Source organism: Prionailurus viverrinus, chromosome D4 (genome assembly GCF_022837055.1).
Source record: "Prionailurus viverrinus isolate Anna chromosome D4, UM_Priviv_1.0, whole genome shotgun sequence".
Taxonomy (NCBI): Eukaryota; Metazoa; Chordata; class Mammalia; order Carnivora; family Felidae; genus Prionailurus; species Prionailurus viverrinus.
The window spans coordinates 79,300,032-79,314,870 of record NC_062573.1 but is presented as its reverse complement, the minus strand read 5'-3'; the positions used below and the strand labels follow the sequence as shown (position 1 = coordinate 79,314,870).

At 42.2% G+C, this 14,839-nt stretch overlaps 1 long non-coding RNA gene across 1 annotated transcript in view; it reads left to right on the top strand.

Moving 5' to 3' along the window:
• LOC125150124 (uncharacterized) overlaps positions 1–13,995 on the top strand; it is a 191,388-nt gene extending 177,393 nt beyond the window's left edge. The window contains exon 8 of the long non-coding RNA XR_007146240.1: positions 13,964–13,995. This is a non-coding gene — a long non-coding RNA (uncharacterized LOC125150124). The remainder of the gene's footprint in view (positions 1–13,963) is intronic.
• Positions 13,996–14,839: the final 844 nt, after the last annotated feature.

Below are 14,839 nucleotides of genomic sequence, written 5' to 3'. Positions count from 1 at the left end.
GTTAGTGGGAGTTAACTGACAATTGTTTGAAAGCAAAGAAGGGACCTGAGGTGGGTCCTGGGGAGCAGCGTTGGTGCCAGAGTGTAGAGCAGGTGATACCCAAAGACCAACAGCCTGTTTTATAGGATTTACTGAGCTCATTTACACTCAGCTTCTTTGCTGAGACTGCCTAGGATACTATCTAGAGCCCACCCTTAACAATTGCAGACTCTTTAACCATCCCTGGCCTTTAGATTGGCTTCTTCTATGCACTAATTTGGCTGAACTGAATCTATGTAAACTAATGTTCCTCTGTGTGTCCAGTGATAACTACACACTCCCCGCCCCCCCCCCCCCCCCCCTTGAGCATATTGAAGTCTCCTGGCTTCAACAGTAGCTCAAGTCTGGTTCTCCCAAACCACTGAGAAGCAGCCTTTTTTTGGAAGGTTGATAAGCAAGTAGCAAGGGGTCCCCACCCTATAATGCCAGCAACGTAGCCAGCTTCCTTTTCTACCATTTCAGCCAACATGGCACCAGCCATCTTCCTCTGTAACGTCATGACTCAGACTGGACTCTTGTCCACACCCTACAGAGCTTGTGCATATTTTCTGAAGTGGTTTAAATTAGGGGGTTATAGAAGTCATTACCCCAAGTCATCAAAACAGCAATTAACTCAGTAACCATGACATTAGGCCAGCTGGTTCCCTGGGGAAATGTGCAGTTGGAGGCCACTGCTGCAATGTGCTTGCCTCAGCCCTGAGCTTCCGTGAGACAAAACTAAACATTCCAAATATTGCAAGTATCATAAATAGTTCAGTTCAGAGGGGGCTTTTTTCCCCCTCTTTTTTGGGGAAACAGTCATGGGAACACAAGGGAAGCAAAAAGAGTATCCAGGTCTGGGAGAACACCTTTATAAATGCATATCCACAGGGGCGCCTGGGTGGCTCAGTCAGTTGAGCGTCCGACTTCAGCTCAGGTCATGATCTCCCAGTTTGTGGGTTTGAGCCCTGCATTGGGCTCTGCACTGACAGCTCAGAGCCTGGAGCCTGCTTCGGATTCTGTGTCTCCCTCTCTCTCTGCCCCCCCCCCCCCACCTCCTGCTGTGTCTCTGTCTCTCTCTCAAAAAATAAACCATTAAAAAATTAAATTAAAAAAATAAAAATAAATGACTATCCACAGCCTTCCTGTTACTATTTATTGTATCATGGATTACCTAAACATATTTAACATGTTAAGAATCAGTTATGGTTAAATTTCTCCCAAGAGGTTAATATGTTTGGCAACAGCATAATAGAAAATTGGCCTGAGCTCATCAGACATACTGTAGAGAGTTCCATTCCTTTAAAATTATATTTTTGAAGATTAAATTATACTTGTTATAAAATAGAAGAGCTAATTTTGTAAAGGAGCTGTGGAAACTTTCTTACAAAGTATTTTGAGTACTTCCTTTCCCACTTACTTGACTTGATCATTTCATGATGAAAAAACACGATCGTTTCTTCTTCAAACCAGAAGCCCCTCTACTTAGGGAATGTAGCAGTAATCTAGGGGTTTCTAACCAAATAAGGATCCCACAAATACTACAACCAAAGGCTTTGAAAAGAAGCGCTTTTCCCTCCAGGTTGTAAAATCACTATGTGTACATGTTTGAAAAAATATTGAAAAGTATAAAAACGTAAGTACTGCTAAGGTAATCCCATCATGAGACTATTGTTAATACTCTGATGTTAATACATTAGTGTGTTTGCTTTCCTGTGTTGTGTGTGTGTGTGTGTGTGTGTGTGTGTTTGTGTGTGTGTGTGTGTGTGTGTGTGTGTGTGTGTATTTTTCACATAACCAGCCCATATATACACTTTCATCCTAACTTTAGATACATGTCATTGGTGGCTGCTTACTTGTGAAGGTTTTCACTGAAGATGTTTTAACACAAATGTGTCAGACTGTTTAATTACACCCATTATTGGATCTTGTCAACAACAACTAATGCTGCAGTGAACATTTCAGTAGATTAATCTTTGATTCTCTGCCCATTTCCTTGGGATCTGATTTTAGAAAGGGAATCAACTCGGGGCGCCTGGGTGGTGCAGTCGGTTAAGCGTCCAACTTCAGCCAGGTCACGATCTCGCGGTCGGTGAGTTCGAGCCCCGCGTCAGGCTCTGGGCTGGTGGCTCGGAGCCTGGAGCCTGTTTCCGATTCTGTGTCTCCCTCTCTCTCTGCCCCTCCCCCGTTCATGCTCTGTCTCTCTCTGTCCCAAAAATAAATAAACGTTGAAAAAAAAATTAAAAAAAAAAAAAAAAAGAAAGGGAATCAACTCGTTTAGGCATCTGACATCTTGCCAAATTGTATTTTAGGCAGATGATACTAATTTTCACTCATCAGTGTTCATGTGTGCTCTGACTTAACTGTATCCTCAATGCCATTGAGTATTATTTTTTGATCCAATTTTTCATTTTCTTTTTTAACGTTTTCTTTTTAAATGTTTTTAATATTTATTTAGTTAGTTTTTGAGAGAGAGAAAATGTGCGTGCACGCAGGGGAGGGCAGAGAGAGAGGGAGAGAGAAAATCCCAAGCAGGCTCTGTGCTGTTAGCGCTGAGCAAGATGTGGGGCTCGAGCTCATAAACCATGAAATCATGACCTGAGACAAAATCCAGAGTCAGAAGCTTAACCAACTGAGCCACCCAGGGGCCCGGATCCAATTTTTCTTAACTATAACTTCGCTTTGGAATGGATGCAGGAGGCTTAAATAAACAAAGAAACAAAATGGGCCTATTCCTAAGCTCTACCCTAGACCAGTTAAATCAGTTTCTGAGGAGTTGGGGGCCAAGACATCTGAAAATTTCAAAGCCCTATAATGAGTCTAGTTAATAGGCTGTGGCACCTGGGTGGCTCAGTTTGTTGAGTGTCTGACTTTTCATTTTGATTCAGGTCATGATCCCAGGATCATGGGATCGAGCCCTGCAGCGGGCTCTGTGTTGAGTGTGGAACATGCTTCAGATTCTCTGCCCCTCTCCTGGCTCATGCTATCTCTCTCTGTCTCTGTCTCTTTCCATCTCTCTCTCTCAAAAAAAAAACAACAACAAAAAAAACCCCCAAACTTGGCTAATTGTGTAAATGAAAACTACTTCCAAGCCCTTTTACATCAAAGCACATTAAACTCTAAGTAGTGTATGTTTGCCTTGAAAAACATACTGTGAAATTACGGTCCTGGCCAAAGTATTTTGCTCCAAGTGGATTTCTATATACTTGGAAAAAAATAAGCCACTTCTGCTTGATCTGACCTGACCATCTCACCAATTAATTTTTAGAAAAGTTTTCTAGGTTGTTTTTCCCCTTTTTCCCATTTCACTTCTAAACTTTCTATCTCTCAGGTGCTTTTAGAAGTAGTAAGTTTCAGTTATCTTGCCTTTCTCATCCGTATTCACATGTTCTATTTATTTTCACATTTTCGATACCAGGCCATGCATTGTCAGTGCGAGGGCTTTTACTGTGTCTTACTGCCACATTTATTTTCCCATCTTATTTGTTGTTTGGAAGATAAAAATACTAAAGACTATAAATAGCCCAATAAAAATACTTAAAAAAAGCCCTATAAAGAGTTTGGCCTGCCAAGTTTGATGAAGCTTCTGGCATTTCTGGATCCTGCTTTTGATTGTATTCGTGCAGGGAAACCCTTTACGCTCTCCCTGTTAGGGTCAGCTGATGTGAAATATTCTCCTGTGTGACCGAAATCCGGGAAGGCAGTGTTTCTTTGCCACCTCTAGTGATCTTACCTCAAAGTCTGATAATCTCTGTCAGGGCTCTGATTTCTTGTTTCTGTCTTGCTCCTGGTGTCACCCTTCACTCTTCTCCAGGACAGTTTCCTTTTCCACTTCCCCATATACTTTCAGCAAAAAGTGGCCATGTGACACAACTTTGTCCAATTGCATACGAAAAAAAAACTTTGCTGACGGTTTGGGGCAAGAGTCTCATTCTCTGAATGAGGGCACAGTGATAGTGGAACCCTTTCCCTTACTGCCAGCCTTGAATTCTGATGTGATGCCTGGGTTTGGGCGGCCATCTTGCAACCGTGAGGTACCAGACCTAAGAGAAAGACCAAGAGAAGAGCAGGACACAGGTTGTGCTGTATTTGAGCTGGTGAACTCGTACTAATCATGGCCTGCCTCCAGCCTTCCTTTGGGAAGAAAACATACTCTAGTTGAGTCAGTGTTAGATGGGCTTTCTCTTACTGTCCGCGGAAAGCATTCCTGATGACTATTGCTTCTCGAATGTTAGTCAAGATCACATTTAGCCACAGACCATAGCTTGCTGTTTCCATTTTGTCCACATAACAGCTGAATTATAAAGGTCAAGACCATTCCTAAACTAGGGAAGGATGAGCGATCTCATTACCTCCTTTTTATTCTCTTCTCCCTTGGGTAATGGTGAAATTTGGGCCAGTTCTTGGACTAAGATCCAAGGAAAGTCTCCGCTTTGTCGTCTGTTTCTGATTGTGTTTTTGCCTGTGCTGGTAGGTCAGCTTGCTTCAGGCTAAAGCTATTTAGGCTAATTCAAAGAGAACAACATGGGGAGTTATTATGTGTACTAACTTCTCCAAGCTTTCCCCTTTGATATCAGGCCCATAAACACACGTGGTAGTGCCTTGCCCCCTATATGCTATTGTTTCTTGTGGATTCTCATCTTCTGCAATCCTGGTAGAGTGAGGAGGCTGATATCTAAGGCAGAATATCAGTACCTACGGTTCTAAATATCCTCTGTAATACTCTCATTTTGACACAGTTTCTCTCACCCTGATTGATTGAAACAGTTTTGGTAATGAATGCAATTTGAGGTTATGTCTATTCATTCTATTCTGCCAAATGTTATGCCGGTGCCTTAATTGGTTTTGTTAGAGTGAGCTGGAAGCCTGGGGTCTATAAAGCAATTAAAATCTTTCGGCATTTTGCATTAATCACTGAAGCATCATAAATTCTTGATTGGCTATGTGAGGTACATATTTACCGAACGTAAGTAGATAGGATTTATGTGCATTCAGCTGGGGGTTGGCCAAGAAAATGCAAGGATGTGTGAGGTTAAAGAGAAATCTATCAGATGTTCAGTCGTTGCTACAAGAGCTAAGAGCTGAATTAAGTGGGAGAGCTGAATAAAGGTACATTGAACCTCTTGCCTCTGAGTCATTGTTACAAGCTTTACTGATTTCAAATTTCTGGCCAAGTGATTTTTGGATAGGTTTTGCACTGTTTTCTATCTGATCACTATTTGTTCCTATTAAATGTGTAGGCATTTATAGAACTGGTCAGTATTTTGCCTCTGCACCTAGATTGTCATAAGGCTATAAAAGTATAATTAAAAAGTTAGGTACTGGGGCACCTAGGTGGCTGAGTCTGTTGAGCACCTGACTTTGGCTCTGGTCATGATCTCACAGTTCCTGAGTCCGAGCCTTGTGTCGGGCTGTGTGCTGACAGCTCGGAGCCTGGAGCCTGCTTCAGACTCTGTCTCCCTCTCTGCCCCTCCCCCACTTGTGTTCTCTCTCTCTCTCTCTCTCTCTCTCTCTCTCTCTCTCTCTGAAAAATAAGTAAACATTAAAAGAAATTAGGTATTTCAAGTTCTGGGCTTGAACTGAAATTAAGAAACAAAGGCACTGGCTTATTTGTAACCAGGAATTATCAAATTGATCTTCTTGTTCAAATATAACATGACTAGACCCTGAAAGCAGCTATGAAAAAGAGCCTAATTCATATTACTTACTCACTGGAGCATCTCCTTCACAGAGCCTGGTCATCGCGATCCAGCTCCATCTGATTGGAAGAGATTGCTCATGGGCAGAAGGAAGCCTCTGTGGAATGTTATTTACTAGCAGAGTGCCCGGGAAAAGGTTGTGGAGGAAAACCCAGGCAGGTCCTTTGCACACTGATGTATGAGATCGTGTAGCGACCTTTTCCAGAGAGAAGGCTCTGATTAATGAGAATCTTTCCTTTGAGTTCAGTCATTCACTTTCAGCTTCCTTTGTGGCCAGACACCTGGGTGTAAGCTTCAGCCACCTGACATCTTGATTTTAAATTTATAGAAGGGATTTCTCTGGTCTACCCTGCATGCTGGGGTTACTGGTATAATGTCTACCTATTTCCAGGTGATAGCGGGCTCAGTTGTCTGTACAATCAGGAAGTGGGTGGAGGAGAATATATCCCTTTTTGACTCTTCATGTCCTTGGAGAGATGTTCCGACTCCTTATCATTCCAAGGTGGAACCAAAAAAATCAGACTTTATTCTAGAAATCAGCTGTCAAACCTTGAAATCCCCAAAGGTCAGGCTGGGGGGTGACAGTGTTCAACTGCAAAGGGGTGGTGTTCTTGCTGCTAACACTGTAGCCACTAATGAGGCTTCTCCATATTCTTAGGAAGTAGAGGGAATCTTACGCCTTTACAGACAGAGGGCCAAGAGAATGAAATCTCTCCTTTGTGGTGGCTCTCATTCAGACCCCACTTGGAGTTCTCATTCAGGCTCTTGGTCTTTGTTTCTGGCTTGCCATGGAGGAAAACCGGCCGAACTCCATCACTTGGTTGGGCTTAGAGCTCTACCCTCTTTTTCTGAGTTTCTCCTTGTTAATTCTCAGCCCTGACAACCTCCAGTGTGGGAAGACTCAATAAAATCCACACAGGCCTCAAGCTAGGAGGATAAGAACAACAACAACAAAAAAAAGTTACTATGGAAGCTAATTATGGGTTTTTAATTAATTGTTCCAATTAGCCCCTCTCTTTTCAGTGATGCTACTCTATAACCATGTCAGCTGGGATGCTTCTGGAAGTAGAACTTGCTATAATGGTCAGGTACTCCCCAATTAAAACTCTTACTCTGTGCAATTAGCTTTCTTCATGCTTTGGTAACAGCCCCTGGGTGGGAGGTGGGGGCACGTGTGACAGCGGTAGGGATGCGGTCCAGCCACCACTAGAATGAAGTTCGTTTCCATTCCGGTCATCCTGATAGCAGGCAGACATTAGAAACGTCAGGGATCTGAGATCGTACAACTAACGATGGCTTAATTTTACAAGACCTAGCTTTTCCCCTTTGTTTATTGAATTTGTTACTTAAAATTTGACAAATAATTAAAAGCAGTGGGCCCTGAGAACAACAATGGCTTTTAAGAATAAGCTCTGGAAGCATCTTTCATATACTATTGATAGGAACGTTTGCGATGAGTAGATTTATTTGCTCATTGCAGCCAGGCTTCCTTTGGGATCAGAAATGAGAAAGATGAAGTTAGGTGAGGTTTAGTTACATACCTGAGACGCATGGAACTGTTTCTCCCCCAAAAGGCAATGGCTTTGAAGAAATCATTCCTTTGACACTTGGCTCTCATTTTTATGTTTTATGTTGGTTTCATCGCTTCTTTGAAAGCATTTGTTTTCTTTTTCTTGCTTGCTTGCTTTCCAACAGCTGCCTTAAAAAATATTCTTTTTGTTTGCCTTTTAGCAGTTTTACTATGATTTGCCTGTACATGGGAATTTCTTTATTTTATCCTATTTGGAATTCAGAGGGCTTCTGGAATACACAATTTGTTGGTTCTCATCAATTTGGAAAATTCTCAAGATACTGTTTCTTCAAAGTTCCTTTGGCCTCATTTTTTTTCTCTCCTTTCCTTCCAGGATTCCAGAAGAATGTTAAAACTTCTATGTTTTCTACCATCTTACCATCTTAAAAAAATATTTCTTGGGGCACCTGAGTGGCTCAGTCAGTTGAGCGTCTGACTTCGGCTCAGGTCATGATCTCATGGTTTGTGGGTTCGAGCCTCACGTCGGGCTCTGTGCTGACAGCTCGGACCCTTGAGTCTGCTTCGGATTCTGTGTCTCCCTCTCTTTCTGCCCGCCCCTCCCCCACACTCTGTCTCTGTCTCCTTCAAAAAAATAAACAAACATTAAAAAAAAATATTTCTCAGCTTTCTCTCTCCTCCCTTTCCCTCCCCCCTCCCCCCACATCTGCCCTTTCCCCACTTGCATGCATGCTCTCTCAAAGAAAGAGAAGGAAAAAGAAGGGAAGGGAGGAAGGAAGGAAGAAGGGAAGGAAGAAAGAAAAGGGAGAGAGGAAGAATTGAAGGAAATTGAATTGTAATGTATGATGATTACATAGGATTTAATTGATGTCTGTGTCTACCAGGAGGAATTTATGGATCACTGTTTCTGCAAAATGCTTGTTTACCATCAGATTCACTCCTTGCTCCTTTGCCTCTTTGGTTTATATCACAGGCAGAGGCTCTCTCACTCTTTGGCTTCCAAGGAGGTGGGACCCAAAGGAGCCACTGGTGAAAAACAGGAGGGCAAGACTAGGGATCACAGAGGAATCAGGGTCTCCTCACCTGTCTTTTTGTTCCTTTGGTGTCTGTGACAGTAGCTGTGCCTCCTGTGTGGTTCCAGCTCTTACCGGAAGGCCCTGGCTTCTGGGCTGTGGTAACACCACTGTCCCATGGTCTCCCTGACCCCAAAGAGAGTGGGTTGCTAACTTGTGCCTTCTTCTACTTGGCTTCTCAACCCTTCTATAACCCTCTAAGCTCCTACCATGTCTTGACCCCCACTATTTTAAAGACCCAGTTCAGTTACTTTGTCTGTGGATGTTGCTATAGTATGATGTATATACAATGCAGTCCTTGCCCTCAGGGAAGGTATAATCTTGACAAGGAACAAAAGACATCTCTATAGGAAGAAACAACAGATGACCTTGTGTTATGTGTCGGCCTTAATGACTTACATGAGAAGGCCACGGGAGCTCAGGGAAAGGAAAAACCCCTGGAACCCTCATGACCTTTCCATGGAGGGTGAGCTGGGCTCTACAGGATGTGTGATGGAATAGGATAGAAAATGCTGCAGGTGGCGGATCAGATCAAAGAACTTAAATAAGAAATTCTGGGGGAAAAAATCCTGTTCAAAGTCGTCATGGAAAAGTAGCTTTTGAAATTATTTTCCACTCACGCTAAAGTCACGTATGAGTGATTGGGTGATTCTTAGGCATCCTTTGAAAAATCTTTAAATATTGGAACGCCTTCAGAACTGTATGATGTGATGGCATTTTCAACCTCACTTTACATATTTGGTCTTGCTGGTCCATAAACTTGAGCTTCCCTAGAAATGACCCCGTCATTCCCTGCAAACAAGCTGTGTTATTTCAGATGCTACCACCGGACAAACAGTTGAAAACTGAGCAATACATGATAGCCAGAAAGCTTTTGAGCAATTACATGCATGTCTTACAGTGATGGTTCATGATGGTTGCGTGATTAGATGCTCTTCCCAAGGGAGGATGTCACTGTCCTTTTGGCTAGACTGAGGTATCTGGAATAAGGTAGGAAATTGAAGGTATTCTGGGAAACCAGTGACCTGGATGTGGGTTGTTAACTCTGTGGCTGATTTTCCTGTGCTGCCACACCATGCTGGAAGCCAGTGCTGGGGATCCCCGTGCCTCTCTGGTGTCTATTGTCAAAACATAGGAGTAGGGAGGAGTGTTTAATTTGGAGTCAAGTCTGAGTTAGAAGCCTCTCTTTGATCCTCTTTGGCTATTTGATCTTAGGTAAAAAAAAAATTCAACTTGGTGAGTTTTGCCTTCCACATCTGTAAATTAGGAAGAAGAATGCCACGTGTTAAGAGGCTGCTGGAATAAATTAGGGGAAAGTGCACAGCAAACCGTTTCACAAATGTAGCTATTTCGCGCCCGAGTATCTGTCAGCTGCCCTACTGTGTGAGCTACTGTGCTCGACCAGGTTATACAATTCGCTGAGGGACACAGTAGACGCTTCCACATGTGATCTTGTGCTTATCACAGAGACGAGAGAATCCCATCATTTTCTTTCTTGCTTGTCTTAATTTTCATTTTTCAATTGCCACTCCTAAAATTCCGGCACTTGGCCCACAGAATATTTGTATTCATCCTACATATGGCCCACATGACGCACTTGGCTCTGCTCCAAAGGTGGAAGTTGAAATAAGTAAATGGTCTCTTTATTTGCTTTCTTTTTTTTTTTTTTTTTTTTTCAATGTTTATTTATTTTTGGGACAGAGAGAGACAGAGCATGAACGGGGGAGGGGCAGAGAGAGAGGGAGACACAGAATCGGAAACAGGCTCCAGGCTCTGAGCCATCAGCCCAGAGCCCGACGCGGGGCTTGAACTCAGGGACCGCGAGATCGTGACCTGGCTGAAGTCGGACGCTTAACCGACTGCGCCACCCAGGCGCCCCTCTTTATTTGCTTTCTAACTAAGCTCCACTTCCTTTCCTCTCTCTTACATCCTGGAGCCCTCATCCTAGACACATGGCAGAAAATGTACATGAAATAACAAGTCATTACTTGCAAAGCACATTTTTTTCCTCTTCAAGGCCTTATTAGCAACTGATAATCTTAAAATGTCATCTCCTCAGCAGGCTCCTCGTCGGGTATTCCTTGACCCCATTCTCTTGAGCGCCCTAGCCTCTCATTGGTAAGCTGTCTGCTAAAAACCTTAGGAAAAAACATCTCAAGGGACCCTTGCAAACTATTAGCTCCCACTACTCAGAAAACTGGTCCGAGGTCAGATTATGTCCTCTGAAAATAATAATAGCCTTTTACAATTTCTGCTTCTCTTGTCATCTAACCATAGTAGTAATACGTTTGACATGAACTGCATACTAATCATTTTTATTATTTCAGAGGCTTTATGACAACAGCTCTCCCTGGCCCCCCCCCCAAGATTCCCTAACTCCCAACCATATAAAAATAACGTCTTCACTGTATTCTTGAAGATGAAACAAATGCTAGCATACACATTTTCCCTTGGCTCTCCACCCCACCCCCACCACTGCTGAAAGTCAGAAGATCGCATGGCCTCTCACAGGAACTCTTGTCTCTTTGAATTCAAGAGCTTTAAAAGTCTTCTCTTAGCTCAGACAGTTAGAAGGACAATTAAGCACTTTCTTCTTCTTTCCTGAAATGAAGAAACAAAACCCACCAAATCACGGTCTGTGCTTTTAATTTGGTAAACCAACTTTGAGCGATTAGCAGCCTTGGAAACAAATGTAAATACTGAACGTCTGCATGCCAAATTTAACTGGGAATTTGAAAGTAAATAGTGAAGATACCAGAGCAGTCAAAATAAATGAAATAGCACCCGTGGATCACATTCAAACTTTTATTTTAAGCAAAAATTGATCAAGCAGTTCACGGCAGATTGGAAGCAATGAACCCAAAATGGAAATGTGGTCCCCCCGTGGCTCAGTCAGCTCAGCCGCCATAACAAAATGCCACAGGCTGGGGAGCTTCAACAGCAGACATTTATTTCTCAGAGTTCTGGAGGCTTGGAAGTCCAAGATCAAGGTTGGTTGACTTGGTTCCTGGTAAGAGCCTGCTTCCTGGCTTGTAGCCTCCTGTCTTCTCACATGGCTTGTTCTCTATGTGCGTGTGAGGGGAGAGAGGGGAGAGAGAAAGAGAGAGTGAGCAAGCGAGAGCACACAAGCTTTGTGGTATCTTATAAGAATACTAATTCCATCATGGGAGCTCCATCCTCATGACCTTATCTAAACCTAATTATCTCCCAAGGGCCCCACTTCCTCATAGCGTTACATTGTTGGTTAGGATTTCAGCATATGTATTGTAGGGGGACAGTATTCATTCCACAGCACCCTCTAAAGTCACATAGAGCAGCAACAGCCAAAGAAAGTATAAATAAGGCCTTCAATGGGGAGTGATCAAAGAAAAAACTAATACAACATTTTATTTTTAAGAGAGACCATTTATTTATGGAGCATGTCACTTTGTGGAGGTCAGTGGCTCCTGAGGGCATCATGATTGCTAATGTTCATAGTAGTGAGTCTGATTCATTAAGAAAAGTATGAAGGGTCTTCAGAGAGTTCTATTTAAGAAGAAAGAAGGTACAGTACTCTATTTTAGAATGATTTTTGTCAGTATACTTTAAATATTGGCTTGTCTACAGGTGGCAATCAATCATGTGAAATACCCATTAATGTGAAATGGCTTTTTATTGATGTATAATTGACATATAATATTATATTAGCTTCAGATACATAACATAGTGATTCAATATTTATATATTATGAAATGATTATCCGTCTAGTTTTCATCTGTCACCATACCAAGTCTTTACATTATTTATTATTGACTGTATGCTCTGTATTGTACATTACATCCCCGTGTGTTCTGTATTTTCTAACTGGAAGATTCTACCTCTTAATCCTCTTTACCTATTTTGTCTAGCCACCTCCCCTCTGGCAACCATCAATTTGTTCTCTGTATCTAGGAGTCTCTGTTTTGTTTCGTTGGTTCATTTGTTTTGTTTTTTAGATTCCACATATGACTGAAATCCTATGGTACGTGTCTTCCTCTGTCTGACACGTCACTTAATATAATACTCTCCAGGTCTGTCCATGTTGTTACAAATGATAAGATTTCATTCTTTTTTTATGGCTTAGTAGTATTCCACGGTGTGTGTGTGTGTGTGTGTGTGTGTGTATACACGTATACACATATATATGTATATACATACACACGCACACATACACACAACTTATTTATCCATTCATCAATCTATGGGCATTTAGGTTACTTACACATCTTGGCTCCTGTAAGTGATACTGCAGTGAACATAGGGGTGCATGTATCTTTACGAATCAGTCTCTTTGTTTGCTTTTCATAAATACCCAGAAGTGGAATTGCTGCATCACATGATAGTTTTATTTTTGACTTAAGGAACCTCCATACTGGTTTCCACAGTGGCTGCACCAGTTGACATTCCCACCAACAGTGCACAAGGGTTCCCTTTTCTCCACATCCTCACCGACCTGGCAATTGCTTGTCTTTTTTGGTAATAGTCATTCCGACCCATGTGAGGTGGTATCCCACTGTGGTTTTGATTTTCATTTCCCTAATGATGAATAATGTTGAGTATCTTTTTATGTGCCTGTTGACCATCTGTATGTTCTCTTTGGGGAAAAAATTGTCTGTTAAGGACCTCTGCCTAGTTTTTAACTGGATTGTTTTTTATTGAGTTGTACGAGTTCTTTATTATTTTGGATGGTAACCCTGTATCGGATATGTTATATATAAACGTCTTCTCCCACTCAGTAGGCTGCCTTTTCATTCCATTGATGGTTTCCTTTGCTGTGGGAAAGCTTTTTAGTTTGATGCAGTCCCATTTGTTTATATTTTCTTTTGTTGCCCTTGCCTGAGGAGACAGAATCAAAAATTGACTTTGAGATTGCTTTTGTACATGGTCTAAGAAAGTGGTCCAGTTTCATTTTTTTGCATATGTTGCTGTCCAGTTGTCCCAACATCATTTGTTGAAGAGACTGTCTTTTCCTCATTATATATTCTTGCCTCCTTTGTTGTAGATTAATTGACCAAATGAGCATGGGTTTATTCCTGGCCTCTTTATTGTGTTCTATGTGTTTGTTTTTTTGTGCCAATACCATTTTGATCACTATAGCTTGGTAGTATAATTTGAAATCTGGGGTTGTGATACTTTCTCAAGATTGCTTTGGCTCTTTGGGATCTTTTGTGGTTCCAGACAAATTTTAGGATTCTTTGTTCTAGTTCTGTAAAAGATACCATTGGTATTTTGATGGAGATGGAATGGTCTGTCTTCTAAAACCTGATAAGTCTCACATATTAACAGACATTTTTAAAAAGTATGGTCTAGGGTGTCAGTAGCATGAGCATGCCATTGTCAAGGAAGAATTTCATTTAAAAAATTTTTTTTTTCAACGTTTATTTATTTTTGGGACAGAGAGAGACAGAGCATGAACGGGGGAGGGGCAGAGAGAGAGGGAGACACAGAATCGGAAACAGGCTCCGGGCTCCGAGCCATCAGCCCAGAGCCCGACGCGGGGCTCGAACTCACGGACCGCGAGATCGTGACCTGGCTGAAGTCGGACGCTTAACCGACTGCGCCACCCAGGCGCCCCATTTTTTAAAAAAAATTTCTAATGTTTATTTTTGCGAGAGAGAGCGAGCGAGCGAGCAGGGGAGGGGCAGAGAGAGAGGGAGACAGAGGATCCCAAGCAGGATCGAACTCATGAACCGTGAGCTCATGACCTGAGCTGAAGTCGGATGGCCAGTCGACTGAACCACCCAGGCACCCCGAGGAAAAATTCCTTTCAAACTGAATTATGCAAGAGCTAACACAATTAGCATTGATATTTCAGTCATTGAAAACAACCCATCAGGTTCTCCACTACTTTGCACCATGGTTAAAAAAAATTTATCACAGTGCCTTCTTATCCAAGCATGTCTGTGCATGCATGACAAGTCTTAGTGTCCTTTAATTTAAAGGTGATACTGCAAACCAGGGGTTAGATAGAATAGAGGACTTATGTTTGACCACAGTTCTTAGACCTGAGCCAAAAAACAATAATTTGCTGATTTGTCTGTCCTTTGTCTTAGTGCCTTCTCTCCTGTTAATAGCCACCTCCTGGACTCAATAGCCAAATTTCCCTTCTTACTGCCTGCCATACTTACCAAATAATCAACCTTCATCACCACAATGAGGCTTATCTTGCCAAAAGCCCAGGATACTCGAAGTCATTTGGCTATAGTTTCTTACATCAATCCCTACAGTAGAGCTGGCTTGGCCAATGGGAACATAATAATTAACATCCCTTGGCAAATGCTCCCCATTCTCTGGATGGTGTTTATAAAGACACAGGCAGCTTCTGACTCCATAATTTTCTTTTTATATATGTCTTCATGTTGGAGAAACCTCCGTTTGGCTGCCACATCCCTTCTTTGGCCATATGAAAAGTTTTGAAGTCTGGTCTCATCTTGCTGGCAGTGGTACTGGATTGTCTTGTTAAGGTGACACAGCAGATCTTGGTTATGAAGGATTCTGCCTTG